This window comes from Oryctolagus cuniculus, chromosome 8 (genome assembly GCF_051225735.1).
Source record: "Oryctolagus cuniculus isolate XC-2025 breed Fujian yellow rabbit chromosome 8, ASM5122573v1, whole genome shotgun sequence".
In the NCBI taxonomy this organism is placed as follows: domain Eukaryota; kingdom Metazoa; phylum Chordata; class Mammalia; order Lagomorpha; family Leporidae; genus Oryctolagus; species Oryctolagus cuniculus.
Window position 1 is genome coordinate 77811340 of NC_142874.1, and position 17173 is coordinate 77828512.

Below are 17173 nucleotides of genomic sequence, written 5' to 3' on the forward strand. Positions count from 1 at the left end.
AACACGTACAACATGATGGTTTTTTAAGATTTCTAAATACTAGGTTTATTTTAAAAATTACTAGTTAAATTTATAACATTGTTAAATAAAGAAATAAGTCCATGCATGCAAAATTATGTCAGATTACCTGTAAGAATATTTACCATGTTTAAATGGAACAAAATTAACTCTTCCTTTCTCTGACATCCATTACATCATCAGATATTTTTCCATCTGTAAAAAAAATTTTGATACCATAAGTCTAGAGGCATTCAAAAATACAAACTCACATACAACATCCTACTTATGCAAATAGCGCATCTGCTACTGTATAAGAAAGCCAGAAACAATTTCCAAATAGATTTAGACACCCATAATTCAGTGACGAATGACTTAATCAAAACAAATTATACCACAAATATTTAAAATATTAATATATTCCCACAATATCATTATGTACAATCTGTTCATTGAGTCACTTCAAATTTCCCAGGACATTTGGATGTCACATCATATTTTCACTGCCCAATACCTATTGCTGTCAATTCAAAAAATTTTCTTCTGCATTTAATTCAGTATGATTATGATTTCTCAAACTATTTCACATTGTTAGCATAGAAAAAATTCTTTGTTGGTTATGGTTAAAATATTTCCACTACTGGCCGGCGCCGCGGCTCACTAGGCTAATCCTCCACCTTGCGGCACTGGCACACCGGGTTCTAGTCCCGGTCGGGGTGCCGGATTCTGTCCTGGTTGCCCCTCTTCCAGGCCAGCTCTCTGCTGTGGCCAGGGAGTGCAGTGGAGGATGGCTCAAGTGCTTGGGCCCTGCACCCCATGGGAGACCAGGGTAAGTACCTGGCTCCTGCCATCGGATCAGCGCGGTGCGCTGGCCGCAGCGCGCCGACTGCGGCGGCCATTGGAGGGTGAACCAACGGCAAAAGGAAGACCTTTCTCTCTGTCTCTCTCTCTCACTGTCCACTCTGCCTGTCAAAAAAAAAAAAATTTCCACTACTTACTCATAAATTGTGGTTAAATAAAGTATTATACAATCTTCATTTGTTTAAATAATTTTAGAAATATTTTATATGTAAGGAAATATTGACTGTGCATTTGTGCTTTTAATTGGATCAGTGATATGTATAAATTAATTGTAAATCATGATTTAATGTTTTAGAATAGTGTTGACATTGTTTATCAGAGTCTGGTTCCAGGCTGAAATACTGTGTATGAGCTTCCTGGGCAAACCATAGACAGTTACGAGGCTTTACCTGACTGGTCTCATGGGTGAAAGCTGCCCTCCCATGTCAGAATTAATGCCTACCCAATGCATTATTGTTTTCTGGAGGAAGTGAAGTTAAGGACTCAGTCACTCACTTACACCAATCTGCTTCCTCCTCAACCCAACACGTTCATCTGCATTTTTGTATTCCTCTTAGTCCACCTGTCTCCATTCAGATGAGTTTCTGCTTAGACTTAAAGGTTGGGAGGAGGATTGACTAGGAATATACTCTGAGTTAAGATGATTTACTTCTAGCCCTCCTTGTTCCTTCACTCTTCTAGATCCAAGTGGTCCACAATATGGCATAAGCCTTCCTTTTGAAGTTCTTCAGCATTGAGAGAGGTACCCATATCTGTGAAACATGTCATCTAATTAACTATTGCACGATTCCATGTGTAAAAGTGAAATGCCAGACTTCTTCTTCTTCTCCTCCTCCTCCTCCTCTTCCTCCACCTCCTTTTCCTTTTCCTTTTGGTCTCTTCCTTATACTAACCCACAAGTAAACGTTATTTTTAGTCAAGTTCTTTGTCATAACTGATCACCTTGAAGCTTCACAGCTAGACAATTACTCTTATGTTTCTCCCAACCACTCTCTGAATAAACTTGAAAAATTATCATCTATCTATATTATAAAAAGACAATTTGAAATTCTTTTAGAAAATTATGTGCTTGATATGTCACATGGATTCCTGAATCAACATTTGAAATGTGAATCAACATTTGCTAAATGTATACAGCTATTATGTTTGTGGTGCACGAAATGCTTTTGAACTTACAAACATATTTAGTAATAGTCTGAGTTATGTTAAGTATTAAACTATTAACAGGAGAAATAATTTCTAGTACTTACACTGACCATAGATAATGCTCAATAAAAGTAAGGTAATGATGACAAGAGTAAAAAATTTATGAAAGTTATTGATACTGCTTATCTTTAGGGAGTGTTTTATATTTTACTCTGAAGCTTTTTCTGAATCTTTTGTTGCAATTTTTTTCCCCTAAGAGTGTGGTCATCAATATCAATGTCTATCAAACCTATCAGGGTTCCTAAACACATCTCAGTTTTCAATGCTTTCCATTACCACCCATTCTTTTTTTGAAGATTTATTTGAAAGGCAGAGTTACTGGGTGGAGAGTGGAATGCAGGGAAAGGGATCTTGCATCTGCTGGTTTGCTCCTCAAACGCCGCCATGTCCATGGCTGAATCAAGGCTGAAGCTAGGAGCCTAGATTGCTATCCAGGTCTATTACATGGGTTGCAGTGGCCCAGGCAGTCAGGATATGCTCTGGTGCCTTCCCAGGCACATCAGCAGGGAATGTTATGGGAAGTGGAGCAGTCCACCTGAACCAGCACTCAATGGGAGGCTGTCATCACAGGAGGGGACTTAACCCACTGTACCACTAAACTGGCCCAATGCTTCACCAACAGTTCTATTGCAAATGTTAGAATTTGTTACTACCACACATATTTAGGTCCAAATTATCTTCAGTAATTCTATTCTCTACCTCTTCTATTTTGTTCCCCTAAATCTCTTTCTTCCTCAAGCAGTCAAAGCAATCAATCATATACCATTGTATGGTCATTTAATATCACTTCTTTTTGCAAGTCAGGGAATGGTTTATCAATGTCATTGCTTTAATTTCATACATTGTTCACTTCTCTTCCTCGTATTCATTCTATAAGTTTAGGAATAATGACTTCATTTTCTTTTTTCATTATTGATATGTCAATTGTTTACTATTTATTATGTGCCAGTCTTCAGTTTCAATGGTGAGATTCTTAAGGAGACAAATTGACAAAAATAATTGTTCCCATTTTCACAATTTTTAGTTTATATTGAAGAAAAAAAGTATAAACACTTATATAGAATGGAAAATGGTAGAAGATATTAGAATGAGGATACAGACAGTTTACATTACATAAAGCAATCACACAGCATTCTTAACAGTGTTATAAGTGAAATTCACTACCGTAACTGGGAAAAAAAGCATTGCAGACTGAAAGAACACCAATTCTATGGATAGATTTTATGGCAGGAATATTTGTGATGTATTAAAGGAAGGATACAGCTAGTGGGGCTGGAATGGTATTAGTGAGTGAAATAGAATGATTTGATACTATATTGTTAGGAGGGGGATGATTGTGCAGTTTTACACAAAAGTTCTCTAGCTTTTACTTTGACAGTAGAAGCCCTGAAGTATAGTATGCACTAATATGAGATGATCTAATTCACTTTTGGAAGGATCATTCTCAAGGAAAAGTGGAAAATAGAGTTGATGGAAATGGGGATACAGATAAAAAGAAAAGACTCCTAGAAGGCTAATGAAAAAAGCAAAGGATTTGGTGGTCCCTTATGGATGAAGAACTTAGAGTAAAATTATTAAAAAATACCATGTTTGGAATGTATTTCAGACTGTATTTATTAGAATATTTTGTGTAATAGGTAAGATAGAGGCACCAAAGGTGGAATTGCTTTTTTAAAAAATGGGTTGGTTTGCTTTGTTTTTGGGGGCTGAGCAATTTGAAGACACAGCAAATTGATCAACTCAATCAGATATTTGGAGCGTTGAGATCTTTCCTTGTTCAGAGGTGAGGTATTTGAGGACAATACAGCAAAAAGAAAGAGAGAGAGAGGAGGTGAGGGGGAGAGAGATAGAGAAGCAGTACAATGAGAGGATGGACCCTGGTAACTTCAGGACTAAGTGAATAAAATACTTTGAAGAAAGAATGATCAAATTCTGCCACTACATCAAGAAGATGAAGAAATATTGTCTACTGAATTGAGCAATATGAATATGTATATATGTATCCCTTGAGAATTAAAATATTTGTGTTATATAAGCTGAATATAAACATGAATAAAATTAGCCTAATGTACAATTAGAGGTGTGCAAGTGAAGACAGGAACAAAGGTATTTCTCTCAAATTTTTATTGCAAAGGGGAAAAACAAAAAATTTAGAAGGAAGAATACAATAATGTGTAGAGTGATGTGAAGTCAAGAAATTATTTTGAAATTGAAAGGAGGATAAACCTGCATGCATATTTAGATGTGAATGGAGTTCTTAAGTTGAAATTAAAAGTTCTCTCTTTTTTTAAGATTTATTTATTTACTCGAAAGTCAGAATTACAGAGAGGCAGAGGCAGAAAGAGAAGGAAAAGTCTTCTGTCTGCTGGTTCACTCCCCAATGGCCACAATGGCCAGAGCTGAGCCAATCCGAAGCTAGGAGCCAGGAACTTTTTCTGTGTCTTCCAAGTGGGTGCAGGTGTCCAAGCACTTTGGCTATCTTCTACTGCTTTCCCTGGCCATAGCAGAGAGCTAGATTGGTAGCAGAGCAGCCAGGACTTGAATTTGCACCTGTATGGGATGTTGGCACTGCAGGCAGTGGCTTTACCTGCTATGCCATAGCGTCTCGGGCAAAAGTTTTAAAGTGATGTACTATTGCAGGAGATAGATGGAAGCAATAGGTAAGAATGAGTGAAGTTTTGTGCAGAAATGTTTGAATCAAGCAAAACAATCTTTCTCTACAAGTTCTGTTCATTATAGAAAGAGAAACATTAAATTTTAATGTTCTTGGCCTGCTGGTCCTATTTACTTTTCAGATTTCCCACATACCTTCCTCAAGCATTCTCTTCAAATATCATTGTTGCTTTCATTGGAGAGACACAGCAGCATAGTTTGACACCATATCACCTGGACAGAAGACTGAAACTTTTTATACCTTCATATAAAATTCTCCTTGAAATCTTTAATGTGTTTTAGCTAAATGTCTATTGAACATTTTCAATATCTCAAATACACCATTATATATATATATATATATATATATATAACCATAAACCATACTTCTCCTCTTTTGTACATAGAAATTTTATGACTTGAACCAGAGTTCGTTCTTATCAACCAAAATTAATTTAAGGCTCAATTCTGTTATACCAACTACATTACTAAACTATAGGTTTTGTCAGTGTGTCTTGGTTTCCAGACCAGTGGCATTGTAAAACAAACAAACAAACAAACAAAAAACAAGTCTGAACTCAAAAGAATATGATTAGACACATATGCTTAGGTGTGTTCATATACCTAATATAAAGTGTAAGGGTACTAGGTCTGTCTAAAACAGCATCTATTCAAACAGCTGAAAAGGGATGCATAGCCATAACCTTCCAACAACATTTTATTTCCATTGCCTAACACTCAAATTGGAGTTCTTACATTAAACTCAAAATGGAATTTCTTAGGCAAAAATTTCCCTGTCTAAGAGACCTACATACACAATTACTCTGACATACTTCCAGTCAGTATGCTGTGAGGTGCATAATTTAAAATTGCCCTATAAAAGTGTTTAATTTAAATTTTTTCTTTATTTTATTTATAGGAAATTTTCACAAGCAAAATTGCAGCATTTTCATCAGCTGATAAGTTTGGAACTAAAAAAAACCCATTTCAAAATATTTTCACAGCTAGAGACCAAGGCATACAATTTTATAATTTTCTGTAAAATGAAAAACTACATTATAATCAGCCCTAACTCTTTGTAAATTCTATACATAAAATGGAAACTTGGTACTTTAAATCTAACAGTGAGAAACTGGTACAACTTTGTACTTCTCATGAAATTTCACAGGCAATTAGTGACAGGAAAAGCAGCTTACACTCCCTTTGCCAAAATTCCAGTTTATGCAACTGCCTTGCGGGAAAACCACTAATAATGGTTGCAAGTTCTTAACACGTTTGAGTTCTTTTCATTTACCAAGACATGATAATCAGCTTTGCCAGGCTGCCTTGGCTTCCATCTCTGCCAACTCACAAATATATCTTTCAAAAAGTCCATAAACAAAGTGTAAACTGTTTCTGTCTGCAGAGCCTTCTGTTAAGAATTTAAGCTCTCTTGTTGTTTCAAAAGAGAAAATTAAGCCGGCGCCGTGGCTCAATAGGCTAATCCTCCACCTTGCGGCGCCGGCACACCGGGTTCTAGTCCCGGTTGGGGCGCCGGATTCTGTCCCGGTTGCCCCTCTTCCAGGCCAGCTCTCTGCTCTGGCCAGGGAGTGCAGTGGAGGATGGCCCAGGTGCTTGGGCCCTGCACCCCATGGGAGACCAGGAAAAGCACCTGGATCCTGGCTCCTGCCATCGGATCAGCGCGGTGCGCCGGCTGCAGCGGCGGCCATTGGAGGGTGAACCAACGGCAAAGGAAGACCTTTCTCTCTCTGTCTCTCTCTCTCACTGTCCACTCTGCCTGTCAAAAATTAAAAAAAAAAAAAAAAAAAAAAAAAAAAAAAAAAAAAAAAGAGAAAATTAAATTGAAGTCAAATTGAAAATTATAATCCTTACCAGGAAAATAATATTTAGGCTATATTCAACTCTAAATGATATGAACATCATAAGAAAACAAAATGCAAGATCTTTTTTATATAAAGATTTATTTATTTATTTATTTGAAATACACAGAGAGAGAATGAGAGGCAGAGAGAGAGAAGTCTTCCCTCTACTGGTTCATTACCTAGATGGCTGCAACGGCCAGAGCTGTTCTAATCCGAAGCCAGGAGCCAGGAGCTTCTTTTGCGTCTCTCACGTGGGTGCAAGGGCCATCTTCTACTGCTATCCCAGGCCATAGCAGAGAGCTGGATTGGAAGTGGAGCAGCCAGGACTTGAACCAGCAAAATGCAAGTTCTAATCCAAAATACTTGAATATCTCAAAAATATGTCAATGAGACCTATTCCTCTGAGTTTTTTTTATAATTCTGTGAGAAAAGAACATATTTTTGTCCAGCATCAACAAAATTGTGTTATGCATATCCTGTTTCCTTTTCCTTTATGGTTTTGTTCTTCCACTACTTATCATCTGGATTTCTTAGTTCCAGACTTTTAAAAATAATGTTTAGGAGAGAATAAAATTAGCTTTCAACATAACATTGAGCTACACATTTTGTTTGTTTTTAATTTGAGCTGCATAACTCAATATCATTACAACACAAAAACCACGATATGGTAGATGGCAAAAATTGTCTCTTATTTGTTTTCTCTTTTTCCTCACAAACCTCATTAGTACTTCACTTAGTCAAATGACTTCCTTTGACCAAAAGAATGTTAGCACATTTGGCTTCTTTGCTAGTTGTTTAAGAAATGTAGTAAAGATCGCTTCTCAGCCTTTTAACTAAGATCAAGTGTAGGAAATGTAGTAGACTTGGAGAAACATATTTTAGATCTTCCTTCAAGAAAATACTTTCTGTACAACTTTATGGAATGTGATTAGGAGAAAACCAGAGCTATCAATGCCTTCAGACTTTGCCTCAGAGGTAGAGATACTTATCATTGGAAATGAAGCTTCTCAGTCACTACTAATTCTAGAGCTCCCTAGTGGACTGGAGCAAGGAATTGTTGGAGCGGTTTCATAATTTGTCATCTCACTTTTCCCAAACATATTCAAATTTCTTTTTGCTTATTTTTGTAGATTTTAGAGACTAACACCTTGCACTTAGAAATCCATCCATGGACTCGATTCTGCAAACTCTGACTAAGACAGAAGGCATCTTCACCTTCTAGACAGGAAAGGATTAGTTTACTGGGACAAGATACAATACATGGAGAAATTAAAGTCTCTCCCAGCTGATTCTACATTGGACCAACCAAAGGATGGCCAAATTAATTTAAATACATGGTAGAGCTAAGCTGAAATGAGTAGGAAGTCACTCAGCTGAACTCAAACCCAAATTGCTAACCCATAGTTTGTGATATGGTTCATGGTTGCCATTTTATATCATTTAATTTTGTGATGGCTTAGTAAAGTCTTTCTTCAGGAAGCACAAAATCTGACACTTAAACCTGAAAGACTTCAGTAAAGTAACCTTGCTATAGCACGGATTTGACTAGGTGAACCAGCAAAAGGGCCAATTGCTCAAACCAAGGAGGCACAAATTGCTGAAACTGTGAAGAGACGTCCATGAGTGGAAATCACATTGACAGTGGTATTTAGCTGAAAATATATGGATGACTTCTTTGCAAAAATAAACAAAATGATCGAGGAGAGAAAATACATTAGAAAGCCTGGCCAAGAGACTCAAGAATGATATCTAGGTAGTAATTCCCAGGGAACTGTTTCCAAGGAACAAATAAAAGTCTAATAAAGATCTATTCTCTCCATTTTTCCTAGAATAGAGAGAACTTGTAATATGTGCAATCATTCTGGATTTCAGAATGAAAAGGGGCAGTGTCTTTAAGAGGAACAGGAGTGTCCACTGAAGGTAAAAACCATCTTAGCATTGCATATTGGGTGCATCAGAAGCAGTAAACATTTCTTCAGTTCATAAATTCCAGAATCAGGAGTTGCAACCATTTACAAATGTCGCACAGAAATTCTTTTTTTTTTAAACTTTTATTTAATGAATATAAATTTCCAAAGTACGACTTATGGATTACAATGGCTTCCCCCCCATACCGTCCCTCCCACCCACAACCCTCCCCTTTCCCACTCCCTCTCCCCTTCCATTCACATCAAGATTCATTTTTGATTATCTTAATATACAGAAGATCAGCTTAGTATACATTAAGTAAGGATTTCAACAGTTTGCTCCCACACAGAAACATAAAGTGAAAAATAATAGATGATTTTTTAAATGATGATGAAATCAGATCAGACCTATTGTCATGTTTAATCCCAGTGAGAGTCAAGTTGGGAATTGATAATTTCTTTTTTTTTTTTTTTACAGAAGATCAGTTTAGTATACATTAAGTAAAGGTTTCAACAGTTTGCACCCCCGTAGAAACACAAAGTGAAATATTGTTTGAGTACTCGTTATAGCATTAAATCTCAATGCACAGCACATTAAGGACAGAGATCCTACATGAGGAGTAAGTGCACAGTGGCTCCTGTTGTTGACTTTACCAATTGACACTCCTGTCTATGGCATCAGTAATCTCCCTATGCTCCAGTCATGAGTTTCCAAGGCTATGGAAACCCTCTGAGTTCTCCGACTCTTATCTTGTTTAGACAAGCTCATAGTCAAAGTGGAGGTTCTCTCCTCCCTTCAGAGAAAGGTACCTCCTTCTTTGAAGACCTGTTCTTTCCACTGGGATCTCACTCACAGAGATCTTTTGCCAGAGTGTCTTGGCTTTCCATGCCTGAAATACTCTCATGGGCTTTTCAGCCAGATCCGAATGCCTAAAGGGCTGATTCTGAGGCCAGAGTGCTATTTAGGACATCTGCCATTCTATGAGTCTGCTGAATATCTCACTTCCCATGTTGGATCACTCTCCCCTTTATTTATTCTATCGGTTAGTGTTAGCAGGTACTAGACTTGTTTATGTGCTCCCTTTGACTCTTATTCCTTTCATTATGATCAATTGTGAACTGAAATTGATCACTTGGACAAGTGAGATGGCATTGGTACATGCCACCGTGACGGGATTGAATTGGAATCCCCTGGTATGTTTTTAACTCTACCATTTGGGGCAAGTCAGCTTGAGCATGTCCCAAATTATACATCTCTTCCCTCACTTATTCCCACTCTTATGTTTAACAGGGATCACATTTCAGTTAATTTTCAACACTTAAGAATAACTGTGTATTAATTACAGAATTAAACCAGTCATATTAAGTAGAACAGACAAAAAAACTACTAAGAGGGATAATGTACTAAGTTGTTCATCAACAGTCAGGGCTATGCTGATCAAGTCACCGTTTCCCATAGCACAGAAATTCTAAACTTCGAGGCTGGGACATAATTTTGTGAGATTCTTGCTAGTTAAAATGGCAGAAAATATTTTATGTGGAACGATTGTGAATAATTTGTGGCCAAATTACTCGTTTAGTAGATTGTAAAAAAAAAAAAATGGGTAGAATTTTTTTTCTCTAACTTTATGTACTTCAGTAATAACTTCTCCCCATGACTGTAAGATTGCCCATGTGACTTGCTTTGCCAATATGAGAGTAAGCAAATATGACACAAACTGGGACTTGAAAATGCTCATCTTCAGGGTAGATTTGCTTGTTGCTCCTAGAAACCATGACACCACATAAGCCAGTTAACCTCCTAGTGTATAGAAGACCTCACAGGATAGAGATGAGGCCTCACGGCCATGGCTTCAGTAGAACTACAAGCTCCCTTCCCTTAGCTAATTGATAGTTGAAAGGAAGCACATGGTTAAGGAAAATTGATATGGGTAGAGTTGCCCATCTGAGTCAGGCCAGGTTGCTAACAAACAGAATATAAAGTCAAATAAAATTTTTGCAACAGATAAGTTTGGGGGAAGTTTGTTACACAAAATAAACCAAGTAAAACAATAAAATGTGAAAAGCACACTGAAAAATTTTCATGAACACTGAGGCATACTATAGCACAAAATAATTTTTGAAATTCATTAACAATATGATCCTCAAACTGATATATGCATTAATTACTATAACATTTCAGATTTATTTCCTTCTAGCTACTCCATGAAATATTAGGTTTCAGTTGTGAAGACAAGCATATTGTTACACTTATGGTTTGATTCATGAAAATAATCGTTTCAATATTTATTTATTTCAATTAAATACACCAGGATTGGTTAGTAGCAGCTGGAAAAATTGTATCAATCATGTTGGATAATTTGATCTTCAGATAAATAACTTATTACAATAGTAATTTTTAAATAACCAGTACTTTTCATTTAAAAGTCATAGACTTTATTTAATTAGTTGTTTCAAATTTTGAATTTACAGTTAAGCATTTCTTCATTTAGTGTTTAACAGAAGTAAAATATGTCATCAAACTGCTGAGATCAGAAAACCTAGGTTAGAAGTTTGCTCCCTTACACAGTCCTTTCTGCCAACAACAGCTGGGCAATCAGCTTTCACTCATAACTATCTACAGTAAGCAGCTTGCCCATAGCCAAGGCAATAATTATAGAAGCAAATGGTACAACCATTTCCTTCCAAGATTTAATTTGGCACACACTGTTTGGAAAAAAAATAGCACCTTCACAAATATTGATCCAAGTCCTAAATCTAATATTCTTGTAGTGTTTTTGACCCACGTAGATGAAACACATTGAAATCCTTTCATTAATATGTAAACTGAATCATTTTAAAATTGAATTTTTATACTAATATCCTTGAAATTACTTAAGAAAACTGTGGTATACTGTTAAGCTTCTTATGCTAATTTTGAATAGATACTATCTCTTTGTGTTTCAAGACCTTAACGTTTCACTGTAAGGTTCTGTTAGTCAATTTCTTGCCAGGAAAATAGAAAATACTTTTCAATCTTATTACTCATGGTTTAAATAGTTGCTACTTCTTTTGGTTAATTTTTATAGAGTAAATTTTAACAGAATGTTTTACATAAGTCATGTTACTGTAAAAGAGGATCATGGTCATATTGTATATATATTGCCAGGTGATGTCACACCTAAAATTCCAAATTAGTAGCTTGCACATATTGGTGAATTAAAAATAAACCTGGACAGAAGTTTGTCAGTAGTTTGGATACCCAAATTATCCTGTTGCTAAATAAATGTGTGAGTTCTAGAATTCAGGAGCCACCATTTAAAAGGGATTAATTAATGATGAAATCCCTTAAGTTATTAAATAACACAAAAAAGTTTTCTATTCCTATATACAACCAAAGGAAGCATTTTAAAATAATTCCACCTTAACTGTATGACGTCATCTTTTTTAAAGTTTATTTATTATATTTTGAAAGGCAGAGTAGGGCCGGCACCGCGGCTCACTAGGCTAATCCTCCGCCTTGCGGCGCTGGCACACCGGGTTCTAGTCCCTGTCGGGGCGCCGGATTCTGTCCCGGTTGCCCCTCTTCCAGGCCAGCTCTCTGCTGTGGCCCGGGAGTGCAGTAGAGGATAGCCAAAGTGCTTGGGCCCTGCACCCCATGGGAGACCAGGATAAGTACCTGGCTCCTGCCATCGGATCAGTGCGGTGCGCTGGCCGCAGCGCCATTGGAGGGTGAACCAACGGCAAAGGAAGACCTTTCTCTCTGTCTCTCTCTCTCACTGTCCACTCTGCCTGTCAAAAAAAAAGAAAAAATAAAAAAAAAGAAAGGCAGAGTAAAGAGACTCACACACACACTCAACAGAGAGAGAGAGAGAGACAGAGAGAGATATTCTATCCAATATTACACTTTTTTTCTTTCTTTTTTTTTTTTTTTTTTTTTTTTTTTTTTTTTGACAGGCAGAGTGCACAGTGAGAGAGAGAGACAGAGAGAAAGGTCTTCCTTTTTTCCGTTGCTTCAACCCCAAGTGGCCGCTACAGGTGGTGCGCTGCAGCCGGCACTGCACTGATCCGAAGCCAGCAGCCAGGTGCTTCTCCTGGTCTCCCATGGGGTGCAGGGCCCAGAACTTGGGCCATCCTCCACTGTACTCCCGGGCCACAGCAGAGAGCTGGCCTGGAAGAGGGGCAACCGGGACAGAATCCAGTGCCCCGACTGGGACTAGAACCCGGTGTGCCGGCGCCGCAGGCGGAGGATTCACTTTCTAACTGCTACAATTGTCAGGATTTGACGAGGCTAAAGCCAGGAGGTTGGAATTCCATCCAGCTCTCCCTGCTGGGTGGCATAGACCCAAATACTGGGACCAGTTTTTCCTACTTTCCCAGGTACACTAGCAAGGAACTGGGTTAGAACCAGAGAAGCCAGGATACAAACTGGCGGCCTGAGAGGGGATACATCACAAACTGCAGGCCAAACTGCTGCATCACATTGTCAGACCCTGTACACTTGCTAAAACATTCCTGAAATAGATCTGGTTTGAGGCCATATGAAAGATGAGACATCAGTTTGAAAAGACCCCCATCATAGTAATATGAATTCTATTAAATTGAAGCAAGAATGAACATCCAATTTATGGTGAACCTTGAGTTGAAGAATAGTGAAATCATTTACGAATTATGGAAAGTTTATGGAAAGGAGCTGGTGCTGTGGCGTAGTGGGTAAAGCTGCCGCCTGCAGTGCCGGATTCCCATATGGGTGCCGGTTCCAGACCCGGATGCTCCAGTTCCAATCGAGCTTTGGCCTGGGAAAGCAGTAGAAGATTGCTCAAGTGCTTGGGCCCCTGCACCCATGTGGGAGACCCAGAAGAAGTCCCTGGCTCACGACTTTAGATCAGCACAGCTCCTGCCGTTGCTGAGTGTGACTCTAACTTTCAAATATATAAATAAATCTTAAAAAAGAATAGAAGAAATAGGAATCCTTTCAAACCCATTTTTTAGGTCAACATTATTTTGGCACTAACAACCAGATATACAACAATAAAAGAAAAATGCAAGCCAGTATCTTTGATAAACATAAATGTAAATATTTTCAACAAGATACCGGAAAACCAAATCTAACAGCATATTCAAAAGATTATTCACTTTGACAAGTGTGATTAATCTCAGAATGCAAAGATGACTTACCATATACAACTCAATAAATATTATAGACCAAACAACACGATAAAATAATTTTAAAAGATCATATCAGTAGATTTAAATGAGATGTCTGGACAATTCCAACATCCCTTACAAAATCTCTGAAAAAATTTGAGATGTAACGTCTCTCAATATAACAAATCAATAGCTGATGTCATACTAAATGGGGGAAAGCTCATAATTTTTTCTGTAAGACTTTCTCTATAAGCAGTTGAACCATACCATTGAGAAAATGGATCTAACAGACTTTTACAGAGCATTTGCTACAGATGCACATGGTTTATATCATCACATTGAACACTTTCTATAACAGACCATATAACAGGAACAAATCAAGTCTCCGTAAATTTTAATAGATTGAAATCACATTATACACTAAAGTGAAAGGTATTCCTTGCTTATTGATTAGAAGAGTCAATATCATTAAAATGTCTATACTGCATAAAGCAGTCCACAGATTGAATGCAAATCTTTTCAAAATACCTATGACATGCTTCACAGAACTAGAAAGAAAAATCGTAAAATCCATATTGAATCACAAAACCCCAGAATAGCCAAATCTATCCTGAGCAAACAAACAAGCAAACAAAAACAAGCTGGGTATTAGGAGATAAAATTAAAAAGGAAAGAAAATAACAAAACATTCACAGAAAAATGAAAGAAATGACTGTGTATTAGCGTTGCTGCAAATAAAGTTTCATCAAACTTGATTGTACATGTTTGTTGAATCAATGATTAAGAATGATGATAGCACTATAGTTTTAATGATCTGTGATTATTTTAAGACTTACTGCACATGGTAGAAATGATCATATTTTCATTTGATTATTGTTTACAGCCCTTGCCTATATTCCTGCTGAACTAGTGACTCTACTTGTTGAACACTTTATACAGTGGAGCATTAATCTTTTAACTATTGTAAATTAAAAAATATGTTATCTCAAAAAGAAAGAAAAAAGAAATCAAGAAAGAAAAGAAAAAAAGGAAATGGAGAAGGAGCGCAGGTGGACGTATCATTACATCCTTAGAACTTTATCTTTGAACTACAATAAGTCAGTTCTACTTGTATTAATATCACAGTGAATAGGAAAACAAACTGTTTAACTCTATTGTAGAATACCAGATGATGACAAAAGGGCATAGAAAATAACATATTACAACATTGTTGATGACTCTTAAATATAGTAAAATGACTAAAAGTAGTAAATTTCAAAATATATGATTGCCTTCTAATAAAAGTCCACAAGAGGCCAATTATCCTTTCCACGGGTACAACAATCTTTCTGACACCAGAGTGGTTGTGCCACTGCAAACAGCAGAAGGATTTGTCAGGTGACGGAATTTGTATTATTCTCTAATTGTGCCTATTGGTGGTTTCATGTCCATAAACAGTTTTCAAAATTTATCAAATTGTATATTTCAAATAGTTCATTTTTTTAAAGATTTATTTATTTGAAAGGCAGAGTTACAGAGAGGCAGAGAGAGAAAGAGAGAGAGAGAGAGACAGAGAGACAGAGAGGTCTTCCATTCGCTGGTTCACTCCCCAGATGGCTACAATGGCCAGAGCTGCGCCAATTTGAAGCCAGGAGCCAGGAGCTTCTTCTGGGTCTCCCACACAGGTGCAGGGGTCCAAGGACTTGGGCCATCTTCTGCTATTACTTAAAAACAGAAAGAAAAAATAACCAATGTCTATGTTAAAATTTTGGATATTGTTACTTGTAACCCCTGAAAACAGTCATTTGCAAAATAGTTTCTGAATTTCTACAAAACAGTTTCTGTGGAAATTCAGGGTATTTCCAATTGTGTAATTTAAATAAAATGGTGTTGGGGTGTATGTTTGGCACAGTTGTGCCTTGGGGCGCTCACATCTCATATTTGAGTCCCTGAGTTTGAGTTCTGGCAATTTTCCATCCAGCTTCCTGCTAACATGCACGTTGGGAGGCAGCTGATGTGCCTCAAGTACTTGGGTCCCTGCCACCTACATGGAGACCCTGAATGAGTTTTGGGGTCCTTACTTGTTCTTGCCTAACCCTGAGTGTTGTGGGCCTTGGAGGTGTGAAACAGCAGCTGGAAGATCTTCGTGTGTTTGTCTGTCTTTATATCTCTTTGCCTTTCACATCAAAATCGAAGGATAAAAGCAGTGATGTTACTGGTAATACCTTTTTTTTTAAAAAAAAGATTTATTTATGTATTTGAAAAAGTTACATAGAGAGAGAGAAGAATAAGAAGGAGAAGGAGAAGGAGAAGGAGAAGGAGAAGGAGAAGGAGAAGGAGAAGGAGAAGGAGAAGGAGAAGGAGAAGGAGAAGGAGAAGGAGAAGGAGAAGGAGAAGGAGAAGAGAGAGGTCTTCCATCCGCTGGTTCACTCCCCAATTGGCCTCAATGGCTGGAGCTGGGCCGATCTGAAGCCAGGAGCCAGGAGCTTCTTACAGGTCTCTCATGCAGGTACAGGGGCCCAAGCACTTGGGCCATCTTCTGCTTTCCCAGGCTACAGCAGAGAGCTGGATTAGAAGTAGAGCAGCCAGGTCTCAAACCGGTGCCCATATGAGATGCTGGCACTGCAGGCAGCGGCCTTACCTGCCATGCCACAGTGCTGGCCCCAATACTATCTTAGAGAAAAAAAATGAATTGAAAAATCGTATGCAATCAGCAGTACATATCTAGCAAATGTGCAACTTTGATTTGAACACTTTTTTTAGTAAAAATGAGTGGAGATTGTAATAATTCTGCGTTAGTCTTAATTCATATTTTCAATTAAGAATTCAAAAGAGTTTAGAATCTCTAGTATAGATTTCTTTTTATTTTTTAACGATTATTTTAGATTAAAGAGACAGAAATCCCTTAACTGTTAAGTCAGTACCCAAATGCTGGCAACAGCCAGGCCTGTGGAATCCAGACCTACTTTAGTGAGAGAAACCCAACTAATTGAGACATTGCCTGCTGGTCCCAAAGCTGCCAGGACAGGGATCTATAGGGAGCAGAGGCAGAAATAAAGCCTAGGCACTCAACTAAGGAATGTGGGCACCCTAGACAACACCTTAACCTCCATGTCAAATGTCTGTTCCTAGTTCTAATTTCTTGAGGTATATTAAAAAGTACACACAAATAGACAAGTATTTGAATTTTTATTGATATTATTTCAGAAAAAGCAATATAATATTCAGCATTTTAATATTACTATATCAATATGCTGACATTTATATATATTAAGTAAATACCTCTAAATGAAATATTTACTAGCCTATACAGATATAACTTCTGCAGTTAATTTAATTTACTAAATTTTCAATAATAAATTTTAACATTTTTTCTATTATCATTTGAATATAACATCTTTTCATGGGGTATAATGCAATATAGATAAAGAAATAAAATATTACTTCAATATAATGTTTAACTATACAGTATAATTTCCAAGGAAGCTGAGCTTTATGTCTATGTGTTATAGATTCCGCAATGGCCTATATAAATTTAAAGAGGCATAATCTTTTCTGTTGAAAATAGGGCAAGAGATGGGG

The 17173-nt window shown here is 37.3% G+C and overlaps 1 long non-coding RNA gene across 2 annotated transcripts in view; it reads right to left on the reverse strand.

The window, feature by feature from the left end:
* LOC138843382 (uncharacterized) overlaps positions 1-17173 on the reverse strand; it is a 54515-nt gene that overhangs the window by 12379 nt on the left and 24963 nt on the right. Inside the window, exon 2 of one of the 2 annotated variants that reach the window (XR_016212033.1) lies at positions 144-213. This is a non-coding gene — a long non-coding RNA (uncharacterized LOC138843382). Of the gene's footprint in view, positions 1-143; positions 214-15084; positions 15316-17173 lie in introns of those variants that run through there. The other variant, XR_016212031.1, reaches the window with a different exon arrangement.